We start from the raw sequence: 19,648 nt of genomic DNA, 5'->3' as shown, positions 1-19,648 counted from the left end.
TAAATTCCATGAAGTGATACAAGTGAGCGTGGGTTTATTCCAATACTCATAACTTATGAGCACTCATGAATGTTGTAGCAACCATTGCCATGACTAAACCCATTTAGCCATCTACAAACCCGATTCATGATAGTCTTGATTCATACCTACTTCCAACATATGAACGACTGTGGAGTTTTTAAATAACTTAGTCATTCAGAAAGAATAACCTATCTATTTTGGAAGTCAAAACATGCAAAGTGAAACACAATAATAATTGAATCCAATATGGTCTCAGAACCCTTTTGAATATAAATAAAACCACCTTTTATTTATCACCATATTGATTACACATTATTCAATGTTTCAAATAATCAACTTAAGACTTGAATAAAAACAACAGTCGTCCCATGCTCCTAGCATGTATACTTTGTTTTTCTAAACAATAGTTACGCCATACCCCAAGTATGCACATTATGTTTGTCTATGATCCTTACATTGTGATGTAGATCAATTGAACATGATTCCAATGATACTCGTCTCACAATCCCAAATCCTTATTGTAAATGCAAGAATTCCAAATTCATGTCATTTACTGAAATCTGTTAGATTCTAAACTTATATGCATTGATCCTCTTGTAATGATTATGCACGAAGTCAAAAAGACTTGACAACAACCATTACAGAGCATTCCAAAGGAGATCAGCTCCTTAGGAACATCCTTCTTGCATTAAGTTTCCTAATCTTACACAGATTGAATAATTTCTAACTTTGAAACATTTCCAGATCCCATTTTGACTATCACTTCTGAACAAGAGTTGCCTCCTTATAGATTATGTCAATATGGTCCTTCCAGAATTATCACTATACTTCCAATTGTCCTTGAGAAACCAATCTTTGGTAAACCTTAGATTGTCCTCGACAATTGTTTAATCACTTTAGTCATATCCAGTTCCAGACTTTTCCCTTCTAAATGCCTTAAGCATTTGGAAAATTTAGAAAGGATGAATATTATAGCACGTGAAATCGATCCTATATCCGAAGCATATGGGTCACGATTCATGATGTTTGACATAAAGACATGATACTAGACCAGTCTTTTGCTACAATATTTTTATTTGCCATGTTTTTCAAAATTTAACTATGAAGAGGGATGCCGTAATCATAATCGAATTTTGAAAATGCAATATATATATATATATATATATATATATATATATATATATATATATATATATATATATATATATATATATATATAATTTCTTCAAGTTGAACCATTCCAACACAAAATTCATATATATTCTTGACTAAAGATGATTAAAATCTCAATCTAAGCTTTAGAATTGACATGAAGTATAATTTCCTCTCCCTTAATTATAGCAAAACAACTTTTCAACCCCTGCAACTTCACGAATTGAAACTTTGTTTTCTATAATTAACATTGCTAGCTTGCAATACTAATCATAATAATCATGCTCCCACTAACATGATGATTATCAGCATAACACTTATGCTCCCACTAGCTCTGATATATTTTCAGAAATCTGCTGGACTTCTGAAATTTAGATTCATACATCCTTTCTTAGATAGCTCACATGTGTGTCTAAACAATTTTCAGAACTATGAAAAGGGATGCCGTAATCATAGTCTCAATTGCTTAGGCATTTGCCATTTCTCACAAGTCCATGTTAGCGTGTCGGTTAACCACACGCGCTCCACTAACGACTTTTGAAAATGCAAATAACACAATTGATATCTACGTAAAATCTACTTAGTGAAAGTGTTTCCTCACCATCATTTTCATGAATCGGAGAGAAACCTTATGACACTTCGATTTTATAGTGTATGAGTTCCTATCCATGTGAATTTGTCAAAAACATAATCACAAGACAAGGTTAGTGACAAATTCAGCCTTACATGGATTAAACTTGTTCAATCTTAGTTTCTTGTCACCTTGGTAGCACAAGGCCCACCAATGCTTCCAAGTTGAACTCTGATAACTCACATGCAAATTCAACTTATTTGAAGTAGGTACAGAAATAAGAATTATGTCAACACGATAGGTTGAAAACCTTAAGTCGTGTGCTAGTGATAAATTACAGGTTTTACTCTTGATTAAATCTTGAAACTCTTTCAGGATATTTAAGGCTCCCACTGTCCCCTTGGCATATAAGTTTTCCTAGTCAAGAACCATTCCTTGACAAAACAAATATTCAAGGGATAGTGCGGATTCTTATCAAGACTTACACTTCACACAATTGGTCTTAGTTGGTCTTTGTCTCATCCAAGACATCACAACTTACCAATCTCAAATGTACAAGGGTAGAAACATTTAACTCTTACATTTTACTAGTGTTAATAAATCTTACTTTATGTCACTCAAGGTTACAATCTTGGAGTATGACTCTAAGAATTGTTTTGGAACGAAGTATGACTCATCTCCTTGATCTTAACCAATCCAACAATTCATGACCTCTCTTCTTAGCCATAACAATGCACTAAGACGTCCTTAGAGTATGAATTTGTGATATGGTTTCTAAATCATTAAGATGATCATAAAACTGATACTAAAGTACTCTCCCATCTTTTCAGATTTGAGAAACTTTTATCCTTCTGCCTAATTTGATTCTTTTTATTCGCTTTGCCATACATTGGAACCTTTCCAATGTTACAAAATTATACTTAACCTTATAAGTATAATCATATTTCTAATCTTTAGTAAATCATGACAAATCAATCTTTGTGGTGGACCTTGACCAGTGCACACCCAGTGTACCTAATTCCTTAGTCCTTTAATTGACTCACATATACATGTGATCAAAGAATCAGTCTTAATTTTTCAAAGATGAAAATTCTCATTCATCATACAATACAACTTGTATGATTCCAAGTTTCTGTCCAATTAAAACTTGGGTGATGAAAAACTTTCTTCATTTGGTAAATTCAAACACTACCACAAATGAAAGAATCAAATCCACTTTCCAATATTGCTATTACTGGAAACATATAAGCATCAATTTTCCACAAATGCCATTGTAAGGATATTTTTAAAATAAATAAAATTAAAACCATTTTTTTTCCTTTTATTTTAAAACTTTGCGGAAAAACTTATCCTTACAATCCACATGAAAACCTTGTTGTTATCTATTCATAAGCAATATATTATAACTCTTAAGCAACAACTCAAAATTCTGATTACCGAACCATGCGATCGAAACCCATCTTCGCAATCAAAATCAGCATATACTTCTTTAAGCTTCCTATCTTTTCTTTGATTCTTAAAAGACATCAACATGTGACCCATTCACATTATGTAATAAGAATCTCCAAATAGAAACTTAATAGAGTTAGGCAGTGGACTTTACCCGAAGTAGAGTCAAACTTATCGACTTTAACATCCTTAGGTAAATTATGGCAGCTTTACAACCAATGCCCCTTTCTTTGGCAATATAAACATATGGACCCTTTGATAATGGTACACGGGACTATCACAGACTTAGTTTTTCTCTTTACCATTTGGTCAATCGAGTTGACTATGGCCGGTCCCTTTCCATTGGGAAGAGAATGCTTTTCTGGATTTCCTGTGTCACTATTGTCAATGTCCATCAAGTTTTGAGGAAGTTGATCTTAACAAATAGATAAAATCATTAAGGGTCTTGTCATAGTCTTTTTCATAGGTGTTCCAAAAGAACTCACTATGTGACTTAGAAAGTGATTGAACCACCAACTTTCTCAAGACTTTGATACCCAACTCTCCCGGCTTGTCAATATGTGACTACATCTCCAAGATGTAACCACATCAAGACCTTTACTTGCCAATAGGGCTCGAGTGACGTTAAACTTTTCAAGAACTTGTGGGTGATGGAGAATAATTGGAGGAGATAGAGGAAGTGAAGCATGATGTTGAGGAACATCATCTTCAAGAGATTTGGGAAGATCATAAATGTCTAAACCAGACATGTTTTGGGAGATATTCAAGATAGTTGATTTAAAGTCCTTAATATGACACCCAATATGAAATATTAAGGCTAGGACCCAACAAACTATTTTATAATTTGGAAGAGGGATGCCGTAATCCAAGCTATAAAATATTTGAAGGTAGGCGAATGACGATTCACCAATTTCCACCATGAAAAACGAAATAATTTATTAGGTTTTAATTGGATTTGAAATTCCTAGATCTTTTGAGATTCATTGAACTTTTCAATGGCATGTTTCAATCTCGAGTGTGCCCTCTCAAATTTTGTGACTGGGATGCCGAGGATCACAAAACAAGGTGTGAATAACCATACCAATTCACTTGGTACCCTTAATATTATCACCTAATCAATGTGCCAGTTAACCACACACGCTCCATTGATCTATGACAAACATTAAGTCACCCTTCGTGGTCCTTACTAGTCCAAGTTAGTGTGCCGGTTAACCACACACGCTCCACCAACGACTTGGTAAGGTACAAAGTGTGAATTCCATGGGCTAGCACCAAATTCACATTTTCCTAAAGTAACTAAGATTAGGAATTATTAAGAGTTTAGTTACTTAGTATTTATCATTAATACTTTTAATGAAGGGAGAATTTAAAGTCATTGTCCTACCCGTTCGGCTAACGACCCTCCACCGATCAAGCAAGCGGTGGGTGAGAGTGGACACCCATTAAGTCGCCATTTTATAGGCAACAACCTTATACCCACCTGATAGACCGGTTTTGTGAATGAGGCCTACTAACGGTAAAACGACTTGTTCTTATACATATATATATATATATATATATATATATATATATATATATATATATATATATATATATAATTAACCATTAATGTTATAAATAGTATAAGTGTTGAATTTTAACTCTTTAGAATTCTAAGGGCTAACTTGGAATTAAAGTATTCATAATAGAAAACTTTTCAAATTCCAAAACTTGAGGGCAAGTTTTGAAACTATTCAAAACTAATTAATTCCATAATTTATGTGTTTAAAGTAGTTTTAATCCAAAAAACTCTTCAAGTTCCATAACTTATGGAAGACTTTAAACTAATAAGAGAATTAACTTTTCTTTATTTTTATAACTTATGGAATTAATTAAGGTTACACTTTATTTATTTATTTATTTATTAATGAAGTGACTCTTGAACTTCCATAACTTGAGGACAAGTTATGGAGTCATAAAAAATTATTCAATGACACAAGACTCTTCATTTTGTAACCATTACCGACTTTTATGAGTTTTATGATTCTTTAATGTGACTCTTCATGTAACTTGAGGACAAGTTACACAAACACATTTTATACTCAACTCTTAGATTAAAATGGATTGAAAACAACTATTTCAATTAACTTTTCTATTAATCTAAGCAACTCATAAGAACAAGATAATTCATATCAAACTTCTTCATGTAATTAGTCTAAACCTTAAACTAATACAAAACATGAATCTATTGACAATTATCTTTGAAAATGGATTAGCATGAACATTACCACATTAAAAACAAGTTTATAAGTTCAAAAACAACTTAGGGTAATGTTTCTAGTCCATTTCTAGCCAAAAACCTCGAAAATATGTTGTCTGGGGGTCCAACTCGTCGAGTGCATGAACCGACTCGGCGAGTTGGATCATTTTGATCAATTTTTAGGCATGGACTCGCCGATTCCCTTGATGGACTCGCCGAGTCTGATGATCAAACAGCAACACTTTCATTTTTTTAAGCAGTTTTGCAGGTATAACAAGAAAACAAGCATAGGCTCTGATACCACTGTTGGGTTTTGATCATTCTAACACTCCTAAGTGTACATGCAACCCTAAATACCTTGGATCTATGTTTTCTCTATTATACATGCAAATAAGAACATCCAAGGTATTATCCTAATCTAGCATACAAAACAATGAGTGTAACAAGATAGAATACATACCTCTTTGATGTAGAAAGTCTTCATGAAGCTTGAGTGCCTAGCCCCAATAGTGTGGAAGCCTCAAATGGAATCACAATCATCAAAACACTTGGAATAACTTGAGAGAGTTCTACACTTCATGAAATCGGCTAGCCCTTTGTTACTCTCACTTTCTAATGTGATTCTAGTGGCCGATTTTTGTCAAGAATAAGATCTTTATATAGTGTTACAATTAGGGTAAATCCTTAATTGTCATGGCTTTCCATTTCCTTGGATCCATGGGTTCAAATACACCATGGAGCATCCATGGACCATCCTATGGGTTTTAGCCCAACTTGATTATCCATGGAGCATTATCCCACTATATAAGTATGGATGATTTACACAATCAACCCATCTATTTAATTAGTCTTCTTTTGATCACTTAATTAATCCTAGATTAATTCTTGATCAATACTAATTAAATAATCTTATTATTCTTATTATTAATATACTAGAACTTATAATATATTAATAACCATAAGTGTCTTATTTCTCTCATTATAGTCTATCCAAGTGCATGATGGTATGAAACCCAAATGGACCATGCCGGGTCGGGTCAAGTCTTACCAATTATAGTTATGGACTTAGACATTAATCCAACACTAACCTGTTGAATCCTCTATGTCGTCCTGAGCACCACTTCGGTGCTCCCCATGACCCTCTATCCAAAATCACCTTAACATATCGGGGTCCTGCACTTCCTCCCATCCAACATCTCAAAGTGAGGACGATCGATACTCGTGTGATAGCTGTTGTTATAGGAACACTCTGCCAAGGGAAGGTAGGTATCCCAGCTACTACCGAAGTCTAATACGCATGCCCGCAACATATCCTCCAATGTCTGGATGGTCTGCTCGCTCTCACCATTTGTTTGCGGGTGAAAATTATTGCTGAAGTGCAGACGGGTGCCCAACTTGTCATGAAATTTCTTCCAAAATCTTGAAGTAAACTGCACGTATCCGTCAGAAATCACGGAGACTGGCACTCCATGTCGGGCCACAACCTCCCGTATATAGATGTCGGCCAGCTTCTCGGCCGAAATGCTCTCCTGGATCAGTATAAAATAGGCACTCTTGCTCAACCAATCCATAATAACCCATATCGAATCCACTCCTCGTGCGGTCCTGGGAAGCTTGGTGATGAAATCCATAGTGATATCTTCCTATTTCCACATGGGGATGTCTAACGGCTGCATCTTGTTGTGACACCTTTGGTGGTCAGCCTTGACCTTCCTGCAGGTCAGGCACCTCCCAACGTACCTGGCGACATCCTGCTTCATGCAGGGCCACCAATAATTGGGTCGAAGATCACTGTACATCTTTGTCTCCCTCGGATGGATGGAGAACCTAGACTTATGGGCCTCATATATTAGTATCTGCCGTACTCCACCCCATTATGGTACCCAGACCCTCCTATGCATGTTTAATAATCGAAGGCTGTCATAATCAAACGAGGCCACCTGGCCTATGATTCATTCGCACTTCCGGTGCTCCTCCTTTAGGCCCTCAACCTGCACCTCGTGGATCTGCTCCAACAACAGAGTCACTACCATCATCCTCAGGCAAATATCTCTGATCGGGGCTGCCTTGCGGCTACGCACGTCGGCTAGGACGTTGGCCTTCCCCGGGTGGTAAAGGATCTCACAATCGTAGTCCTTCACCACATCTAACCACTGACACTGCTTCATGTTCAGATTCGGTTGATCCATTAGGTACCTCAAGCTCTTGTGGTCCGTATATATGGTACACCGGACCCCATGGAGGTAGTGATTCCAAATCTTGAGGGAAAAAACGACCGCCCCCAACTCCAAGTCATGTGTCGGGTAGTTTGCCTAATGAGGCTTCAGCTTCCTTGAAGCGTAGGCGATAACATGCCCCCTTTGGATCAATACTGCGCCCAAACCAGAGATGGATGCATCGCAAGACACAACGAAATCCTCCACGCCCTCTGGTAGGGCCAAGATTGGCGCCTCACACAATCTCTGTCTAAGCTTCTCAAATGCAGCCTGTTGCTCAGGCCTCCAGCAAAATACAACGACTTTCTTTGTCAGTCGAGTCAAGGGTACAACTATATTTGAGAAATCTTGGATGAATCTCCGATAGTAGCTGGATAATTCCAGGAAACTATGAATCTCAGATGGAGACTTCAAAACCTCCCATCTCATCATGGCCTCCACTTTGGCCGAGTCGACCAAAATATCATTCTAGTTGACAAGGTGCCCAAGAACTGCACCTCGTGCAACCAGAAATCACACTTGGAGAACTTAGCGTGCAAGCTATCCCTCCTCAGAGTATCCAAAATCTATTGCATATTCTCCTTATACTGCTCCTGCGTCTTGGACCTCATCAATGAAAACTATCACATACCGATCCAACATCGGTCTGCACATGCGGTTCATGAGGTCCATGAATGCGGTAGGAGCATGGGTGAGCCCGAAGGGCATCACCACGAACTCGTAGTCTCCATAGCGAGTCCGGAAAGTAGTCTTTTGTATACCCATATCCCTGACCCTCATCTGATAGTATCATGACCGCATGTCTGTCTTGGAAAACCAAGATGCTCCCTGAAACTGATTGAACAAGTCGTCTATCCTCGTAAGTGGGGAACGGTTCTTCACCGTTACCTTATTCAGCTCCCTATAATCTATGCACATGCGACCCATCCTTCTTCTTGACAAATAGGATCAAGGCTCCCCAAGGTTAACTACTCATCCTGATAAATCCCTTGTCTAACAGCTCCTGCAGTTGCGTAGACAACTCCTGCATCTCGGGAGGAGCGAACCGATATGGTGCCTTGGCTATTGGAGCCGCACCAGGAACTAGGTCGATTTGAAACCCCACCTGTCGCTCCAGGGGTATCCCAGGCAGCTCATCTGGGAATACCTCCGCGTACTCTCACACCACCGATACATCGCTCACCGTCGCCTTACTCGCCTCCCGGGTATCCATGATATATGCGACATATCCGATGCAACCCTGCTGAAGGTAGTGCCTAGCCCTCGCTGCTGAGCATAGGGTTGGTCCATGTCGTGGTCTCTCACCCTGAATCACCAGTTCTCCCCCTCTTGGGGTCCTGACAAATACCAACTGTTGCGCACAATCGATCACAGCCCTGTTGGGGCTTAACCAGTCCATGCCTATGATGACCTTGTCCCCTCCCAAAGGGATAGGAACCAGGTCTACCATGTAGCGCTCCTCGAACAGTCTCAGAACACAATCTCTATAAACCTCCGATGCTCGCACTAATCAATCATTGGCAATCTCAACCTCAAGAGGACAATCTGACATACCCGAAGACTTAGGGAACCTCTTACTAAGTACAAGAGAAATAAATGATCGAATGGCACCTGAATCAAACAAGACCTGTATTGGGATACCGTTCACATGGAACGGTCCTAAACAAACATACAACATGACATATCAATATCATAAACAACATATAATAAAAACTAGGGAGAAGAAATCATACCTGTCACCACATCGGGGGCGCCGCGTGCCTCCTCGGTAGTCAGCTGGAAGGCTCAAATCCTCACCACTGGAGCCTCCACCTAGCCCTTCTAGCCATCAGTAATCCACAGGGATGCTGGAGCCAGCACCACCATTGGCGTTGCTGCTGCTGTCAAGTAAGGGAAATTGGACTTTTTATGGCCTTACTTGTTGCAGTGGAAACACAACAACTCTGATGTCTGAAAAGTGAACGCAGGGGTGATACAATCCTTGCTGAAGTGCCTCGTTTTGCTGCATTTGTAGCAGTTCGATGATCCCATCCTACAATCCCCTCATGAGTGTTGCTGCACTTTCTGCAGTGACCCCAGCCATGCTGGCCCCTCGACTGGAGTCCGATCCCTTGGCTTCTTTCTCGAAGCCACAGACACATGCCCTTCCTCCGCCTTCCTCTTCCTGATGTGCTCTAAGCCGGTTTCCCTCTCCCTCTCCTTGGCAATCGTGGAATCCACGGTCGGGCGTGTTGAGAAGCTGACATGCTCTTAGATGTCAACTCTCAACATGTCATGGTAGCGGGTCCTTCACTTCTCCTTGTCCCCCGCATACTAGGGCACCAACAATGCCCTCTCTTGAAATTTGGTGGTGATCTCCGCCACTGACTCAGCCGTCTACCTCATGTCGAGAAACTCCTTGGCCAGCTGCTGAAGCTCTACAGTCAGTGCAAACTCCACCCTAAACCTAGTCACAAAGTCAAACCAGGTCATAGCCTCAGTGGATGCGGCTCCCAAGGAATTACCAACTAATTCTCACCAGTCTCTAGCTCTTTCCCTCAAACATCCCGTATCATAACGAACCTTCGACCCCTCAGGGTAGAAGCTCATCAGCTGTGTAGACTCCATGTCTACAATGCATCGCCTGGCAGCAATGGGGTCCCTCACCCCATGGAAATCTGATGCACCACTGCCCCTGAAGTCCTTGAAGGACAGTGTGCATGATCCTGACTGGCTGAGTGCCATATCGCTCCTGTACGCCCTGAGGCGATCCTCCACCAGCTCTATGATCCTTTCCTTGATCGATCTGTAAATCACCGGGGTCGACTCAACGATGCCTCTCGTGATCTCGGACACGGTGAACTTGCGTAGTCCCTCATCCATAGGCTTAGAACCTGCACCCGAACCTGATCCTAACCCTAAACCTCCCCCTCCATGATGTGTGATCATCACAATTCCGAAACAGAAAACATAATAGTCATAATCATACATAAATCTAGGGAAGTCTCATACACTCTACAGTTTCCTGATTCCATCTTATCCTTCCTTGACTCGAGTACGAATCCTCTGTTTTCAGTAGTACAGGCCTATACAACTTTCCACATCTATCTGTACTTTCCTCAAGGATTTCTTCGACTTCACCATGCCCCTTCTACTACTGCTGCACTCTTTGCTAATCCCATCCTAGGCTTACCTTAGGGTAACTCTCCAACCCACCCTCCACCATCAGCTGCATAAGAAGTCCCTACTACCTTCACTTAACTAACTTGTGAATACCATCACATATCGCTAAGACCAGACAATTCTTCGAACCAGAGGTTCTGCCCTACAACGGTTGGACTTAAAGAAGTGTTGCGAAATAGAGATAAACCTAACCTTCTGAAATTATTTAATCCCCATAATACATAATGTAATGTATTCACTTATTAGTTAAGTAAAGATAACTAGAACACCTATTAGCAAAAAGCAAGCAACATTCGGGCATTAAGTAATCCTATCAAACATACTCTATCCAAGCTATCATATATCTGGCTAATCAGTATTATTTTGTAGCTCAATAAACACATATAGCAGGCATATCAGGCATCTTCCTAGATCCTTAGCCCTATTCTAGCATGCAATTCTCATAATCATATCATATCATAACATAACATGTATGGGTATCTTCAGGAAAACTTACTTGAGCTCAGTCGGTCGCGCACATCACACAACTTGTTCTTTTCAAATTTTCGTTCTCTTTTCAAATTCTTTTCAAATCTTATTTTATAAAAGGATTTTACTTTTGAAAATTTCATACCAATTCCTTAGCTTGAGTTCAGACACACCTAAGAGTGTGCCGGAATCCCTCAAACCAAGGCTCTGATACCAACCTGTAAAATCCTAAATTTCAGGACCAAAAATATCATTTTGTTATATAACAATTTAGAAAACATTTATAAGAAACATCATTAACTCACATCATTTCATAAAAACTATAATCTCATGTCTTAAAGTCATATTATAAAAATAGTAGCAATGTCAGACAACAATCCCAAGAAATCTCATAGTGCGGAATCCTGCGTGTGAGTCTAATGTGTCGCTACCATGCCGACTCTTTCCCCTTCGTCGAGGAGGTACCCGAAACAAAACTGAAAACTATATGTACGAAGCGTAGTGAGTTCGCCCATTATACCACATACCATAGAATCATATAACATACATAGTGCCAGGCATATTTGGGTGCCTGACCCACCCTTTCGGTCCTCTTGACCGGTGACCTTACCTAGCATATCTGGGTGTTGGCCTATGCGTTAGGTCCTCTCGACCGGTCTCGGGGGATTATCTCCCCCCTTATTACTACCATATATTATAATATAATCATACTCTTTCTAGCATAGCTGGGTACTAAACTACCCTCTTCAGCCCTATCGGCCGGTAACTTGGGGACTATCTGCCCCTACTGCTACAATTATATAACATCATAACATGCTAACACATAGACATATCAAGAAACATCAAACACATACAATTATCACAAAGATAATTGTCTAACATAAACTCCTACTGGTAGGCCGACATTGTGGCCGTAGACTCACCACTACTGAAAGGTAACTCACCTCGTGATACTGCGTGTCTAATCTCATGGAAAGTAGTCTCTAATAGCTGCCCTGATACGTCACGACTATCATGGTCATATTAACACTAAATCAGAATCTATAACATTACTTGGGGTAAAATGACCATTTTACCCCTTGGTCCAATTTGAGAACATTCATAAGACCCCACTCTAGCGCATTAAATCCAACACACCCATGGCCACCAAGACTCCCTAAAGGTCCACTAATGGCTCAATTTTCCAAATTGGGCCCAACCCTTCAAATGTTCCTTTTCATAATTTCTAATAAGTCTTTACCCCTAAACAAAATAATCCCAAATAGCCCAATATGGCCCAAGGGCCCTACGCTTCTAATTCCAGATTCCTAGGTCCAATATTATGCTTTACAGTGGGCTATGAGGCCCAAATGTCAGGCCCAACCCTCTAAGGCTCAAAAGCCCAAAGGAAAACCACTCTGCATGCGTACGCACGGTGTACCTGGTACGCTGGCTTTGACCACATCCAGGAAGTTGACCCAGTACGCGCGACGTATGAGGGAGTGCGCTCAGTGTACTGGCCAGCTTCCTTGGGACTTCATCCATGACTTAATCTACTAAGCCTTTACATCGAAAATGTAGACCCAGGTCCTTTGACACCTCCTAAACCATAAAGTCACGAACTTTATGTATTTGCATGCATGGTTGGGGGTCAAACATGGTTTTGGGTCCTTTAACAAGCTTAAATACCCATTAACACTGGCATGGTTGTGGCTTAACCACCAATGTCCGATTTTTATGACTCTTAGTGCCTCTAAGAGTCCAAAAGGACAGCTATTATGGTGTGAAATCATTAAGATGCAAGAAGCGTCAACAATGGAGTCCAAAAGTAACCTTAAACACCCTAAAATCAAATCTGAGCATGTAATGATGAAGTTTGAAGCTTGATACCTCAAATGAGTTTGAAATGGTGCTAGTCTCCTGGATGTACAAGTTCCGCTTTGAATCCTTGCTCCTTCTTCAACCTTTTTTTCTTCTAAAATACCAAAATCACACAAAGAAGCTCTCAAATGGCAAAGATACACAAAAGTGGGCTAGGGTTTTCGAGATGGCTGCTTAAGGGTGTTAGGGAGGCTGGCCAAGGCCATAATTTCCTTTATATAGGGATAAAACCCTAAAAGTTAGGGTTTTTGGACCCTGCGTGCGTATGCTACGCGTACCCTTTGGTACATTGGGCGTACGTGCTTGGCTTCCCCGTTCTAGATCCTTGAGTACGCTGGGCGTGCATGGGAAGGTACTCCCCACGTACGTACCTCATCAGCTCGAACACAATGGCCCAAAGTCCCATGTCGAAACCTTATAAAGTTATCATCCTTAAATAGATACAAGATTAGTACCTTATAAATCTCGGGCGTTACAAATTTAACAGAAACCAAGATTACCCATATAATAATGATAACAACATACTATTTTTAATGGTTTTCCAAAATTACCCTTATCTCTAATAGGTATTTAAGGCTGATTTCTAAATGTTGGAGAAATAGTAAAATAATGTATTTTGAGGATATGTGGCCGACAATAGAGTCTATATAAACTTAAATTAGAAAATAAAAAACCTCTTTTCTACATAAAAAATATCTGAATTCCAATATCATTTAAATAAATAAGTAAATTTTTTTTTAAATGATATACTTGAATGATACAAAATGACCCTCAAATAACACTTCAAATGAACATAAACAAACCACAAACACCTTAAGTGTTTCGAATTAAATTCCATTGTAGTATCATCTCCATGGAAACCAAACAACCGAATGTTTCTAAACATTGACCCAACCCCTATTCAATATCAAATTTAAATAATCTATCTTACCTCCACTTTTAATTTTACATTAAAAAATCACCAAAATAATATTAATAAAAAGATATGTGGGATGTATAAATAAAAAACATAACTTGTGTCGCACAGATATGTGAATGTTTAAATACCATTCAATTCCGACTTCACATTCATAAGTTGATAAGCCATGTTCTAATTAGCATTATGAATGACCAAAAGACCCTCCGTATGAGATATAATCCAAGTACCTTATGTCGCTAAGTAACTTCCACTATGATCAAATTCCACTATAGAAAAAACCAAAGTAGGGGCAAAATGTTCATTTTTATTACTTTCACATTTGCGTTGTTAAGTTAATCGACAAAACTACTTTACAAGGACAAATCGTTATAAGGCTCTTTTCAGATACTATATCCATAAGAATCAGCAAAACATAAGGGCTAAATCGTAATTTACTCTAAAGATTTTATGAGGATACAAATTACCAGATTGTGTTGGAGAGTTCTCATCATAAGGTGTAATAGTTCTTAATCATTATTAAATTTTTACTCAATAATTTTTAAAATCCATAATCAAAATCACAGTACATCATTTTTAGAAGCACTCATTCCCCCAGTAGCACTTTCCAGGATATCTAATGTCAACCATCTCTTCTATTGTTGTACTTTCCCTTTTGTTTTGATTAATATCCGCTCAGATATAGGTAAGAACAAATCAATTTTTTGGTGTTCCGGTGTGTTTTTAACTTTAATATTGGACTTATTTTTCAGATTTAATAAAAGGTCTATAAATTGCTATAATTAAAAAGAACACATGTAGAGATATGCCCAATTTAAGTGGTTATTGTGTGTATGATGTAATGCATCAGACATGGATCATATGTATTATACCTAATTGAAGCCCTTAATATACAGATATACAAATGTGATATAATTTGGAAGGTATATCAAATAACCTAAATGTTTTATTTACACATATTATTCAGTGAATATTTTTGCATGAAATTATGTCTAAATTTTAGCAAATTCGAAATTCAAATGTTTAACCAAATACTTGAATTTTAAAATTCGAACCAAAAGCATATCTACCTAATTGTGTTTCCACTCTTAAAGAATTTTAGGGCATTCTTTAAAAAAAAAAATTCATTTTTCACTAATATTTTTAGATACAACAGTTCTGTAAAAAAAAAAAAAAAAAAAAAAAAAAAAAAAAAAGCTCAAGTTTCTTCAACATAATTTATTTTCTATTAAAAAAAACTAAAATTAACAATCAGTTGATCATCTCTTATCTTCAATCATGCTTTATTCAAACCCCAAACTTGCGTTTATTGAATCTTTGAGTTTGCCATCGGCTATTAATCAATGTAAGTTTGTCGTCAATTCACATTTTTGTAATGCTTGTGTATTAGTATCTTCTTTCATCGATAGAAATGGAGAAACTTTGACACCCTTTCAGAAATTGATACAAATTGATACATAATAGATAACATCTATGGTTGTAGAAATATGTATATAATCGTAATTCTAGGTCTTGTCTAGGTTTGTGTTACAGACAAAGGGGGAATTGAAGAGGAAAGTTTTGGGATTACCGAATAATGTTAGATGAGTTTTTTGATAAATAAAAATTTGTGAATAAGCATTAAAATTATTAAAATGATGTTCCTTAATTTTTTTTTATAAAAATATTTACATAATTTTCATTAATATATTCCCCCAATTAATATTAAAAGAAATAAAAATTAACTAATAACCTATAAATAAAAATTTATGCGTCGTATTTCTTAATTTAATTATACTTATATACCATTATACCATTATATATATATATATATATATATATATATATATATATATATATATATATATATATATATATATAGTAGCTGTTTGCCCGCGCCAAGCGGCGGGTGTGAATAGTTTCTTTCGGTATATAGTTTCTTCTCGGGACGAAAGTTATTTGGACCATATATTTAACAAAAAGAGGTTTATGGCAAAATCCAAAAATTTGGGAAAGCATAAGGACCATTTATGTAATTTTGTCTGGATTTTCAATAACAACTTTGTGTTTTCAATTATCAGATTATAATAATTAAAAATAGAAAACCTTAAAAGAGTTTGCATTTAATTACAAATGCGTAACATTTCTTTATACACCATATTTTGGATATAAATTTTATCATCGTTGAACATACATACCTAAATTCCAAATTTTTTGTCCTTAAGCTTTATTGATTGTTATCGTAAAACATACTTAAATAATAAATTGTTTTCTTTGAAGATTGAATGGAAACATATAATCTTTAGACGAATATATAAGAATTCATGAAAAAAATACATGGGCAATAGTTTCTTTTACGTATAGGGTTTCATGTTTCATAAAACCTAGATCACCAATAAAACTAACTTAGGTATCCAACATCCGAATAAAATGCATCCCATGCCTAAATATAACACCAATCCAGTTTAAAATAAATGTTGTTGATTCACTAAAAATATAAAGAAACTTTAATAAGATTTTTTTTATATTAAATGGAAACTTTACTTAAAATATGAACTAATGCAAATAACAATTGTAAATCTTAATTTGTTTCCCTTTTTAATTAAAAAATTTATTATATCATGACACTCACTCAAACTTTTTTCTTTCAAGTGCATACCCTAGATTGTATTTTCAATTAATAACTTTTATTATATCACGACATTCACTCAGACTTTTTTTTGGCTTTCTAAATTGTTTTCCTATTTTTTTTAAAAGATTTCCTAAATCAACTCACAATCATAAAATTTGAAATATGAAAAACAAATATTAATAAAATTTCGCTTCTAAATGTAAATTCAAATACAAACACTAAGTCAACACAAAATTTAGTTTTTGTGTATGCAATCTATCATAATCTGCAATATGTTTTTATTACATAAATATAAAACTATCACCAATATAGGAATGAATAGGATGCATTTTTATATCTAATTTTAAACACAAAAACATAAATAATGACAATGAAATATCAAGGGATAACTCCAAATTTTCATCTAAAAATAATTAACCAGAAACATATTAGGATGTTAAAATTGGTAATCTTGATATAAATAAACCCGTAAATATGATTAACGAACATAACAGTTTTATGTTGATAATGCAAAATTCCAACACTTAACAGATTCCTTTATTAAAAGTAAAATGTTACACTCGACTTGTCTTTTCAAAATATGATGCTTTCACACAGTAAAATGCAAAGTGTAGTTGTGTGTGGGTTTGCTTAATATGTCATAATCATGAAAATAGTCTTTTTTTTAAGAAGTTCAAAGTTGGTTGCTATAATATGAAGTAGGACACTATAATTGAAACTTGGATAAAATCTCAATAATTAGTGAACTAAGAACCTCTTTCGAAAAAAAAAACTTCTAATAGTTACGCAGAAACAAAATGCCATAAAAAAAACACATCAATGAATGTCGCAAGTGGAATTAAGCATAACATAGCTTAGATTTATTCTCTTAAAAAAATCAAAAACAAAACTACACAATTGACTCCTAACTTTAACTCCACAACTTTAGTAGCAATCTTTTTAGTATCTTCTGGGGCACAAGCATCAACTCCAAAACTTTAGCAACACCAAAATAGTCTCCGATAGATTCCTACAGTAAAGACATCTAATTATAATTATTCTAGGTTTAAATATTAAAAAAAATATTATAGCTAATTTAAGAAGAAAGTCTTAATTTACGATGATAACACAACTACTCAAACCTATTAAAACGCACATCCAAATACTCCACTAATGACCAATAATAATGAGCCTGAAGTTAGAACTTGTAATAAAAAGATCCAACCAATTACAATGATCATTCCCCTAGCCCCAAAAAAAGAATGGATAAAAGAGATTTAAGGGTAAATGTAACACCCGCAGATCCGGGCTAGTCAATTTAGAGACAATAGGGGTCAAAAATTACTTTTCGACAAAAGATTATTTAGAATGAATAGTCTTAACCAAGTTTTAGAATATGTCACAAGGTTTCCGTACATATAAAGAACGCCGAAATCCGAGTTATAACGAAGAAGTTATGGCCCGCCGAAGTTTTACGGCAAAACCGGCACGACACCGGAGGACGTAAATAGTGAATTTACGATAGAAGACTTTTTATCCTTAGCAATCTAAACAAAAGTCGTAGAATATGTTAAACTAAGAGCGTCGATAAAAAGAACGCCTAAATCTGACTTCGTATGAGGAAGTTATGATTTTTCTAAGATTCGGCTTAGCAGTGTACAGCCCGAAACTCGAATTTTAGTTCGAGCGGTTTTTGGCTTACGTGAAATAAATGAGAGTTGAAGATCTCATTAATAGGAACTCAACGGTAAAAAGACAGACGAAAACGGAGTCCGTATGAAGGAGTTACGAATTCTTCGCGGTCATTTAACAGTCTAAACGCCTCGTACTGTTAAATTTAAGATCGGTCAAGAATTAGCCGACAGAGTCAAAATGAAAGTTGTAGATATTATTTTTACCTACGCGTGGATATAAAGAATGTCAAAAACAGAGGTCGTATGTGAAAGTTACGGATTTTAGAAGTCGGAAGTGTGTTGTGCGAAAATGGGTGATGTGGCACAATCTTGGCCATTGCTTTCTCCCCAAGTCTTGCCACTAGATGGTGACATGTGGCACCAAGTTCAGCCATTTTCACCCTATAAATACCACCTCTCCCACCCTCATTTTCTTCACACCTTTCCCATTCTTTCTTCTCTTTACTCTCTCTCTCTAGAACCTCTCTCTAGCCCCGAAATCCCCCGAAAAGCCTAGGGAACCTCCCTAGCACGAGGCGGAAGCCCCGGAGTGCTCAACGGCTCCGAGAAGAAGAGCTTTTCGGCTCGGAAACGCTGCTCCAAGCAAAGCCTGGTTTTCTATAAAACCCGCTGTAAGTGAGCTACGCCTACGCTATTTTTAATATAGTTTTTATTTAATTATATTAACGTTATTAAGAACATATAATAAATACTTGGGCTATTATTATGGGTTATGTAAGTATTTTTTTAACGCTTATATAATAGTAATAATAGCTAGACTATTAATTAGTCTCGGAGAATAATAGACTAAAATCTATTGGTGATAATACTAGGTTTCGTCGAAGGAAATTATTTTAAAGTAAACGAAGCGCTGTCCGAGTACCGAGTCACCACCTTCTCAGGTGAGTGCATGGTCCCTTTCATCTTACACATAGATATGAAGTATTTATTATATAATTTACGTGTTGTGAGTGCATAGTCCCTTTCATGAACATGATTTTAATACAAGTATTGATTGAAGTATTAATTATATGTTTATGTGCGAGTTAATTGATGTTGCTTGAAATTCGTGTTAAAGAACATACTTGATTATATTTGATAATTTAGGTTAAAGAGTAGACCTAAATTAAAAATGAGGAATATTGGGTAGTATATTCTTACGAGTACAAGTGAGTAAAACTCAGAGAATAGAAGTTATTATATGTCACTTATCCGGGAGTATGGATTAGACATAGTCATTGTCCCTAGTCCGAGAATATGGATTAGGCATAATCATTCGTCGTTAATCCGAGAGTATGGATTAGCTATTGTCCCTAGTCCGAGAGTATGGA

The sequence above is a fragment of the Lactuca saligna genome, chromosome 3, assembly GCF_052625555.1.
Source record: "Lactuca saligna cultivar CGN05327 chromosome 3, ASM5262555v1, whole genome shotgun sequence".
Taxonomy (NCBI): Eukaryota; Viridiplantae; Streptophyta; class Magnoliopsida; order Asterales; family Asteraceae; genus Lactuca; species Lactuca saligna.
The sequence above is the reverse complement of the archived record's forward strand: the minus strand, read 5'-3'. Positions refer to the sequence as shown.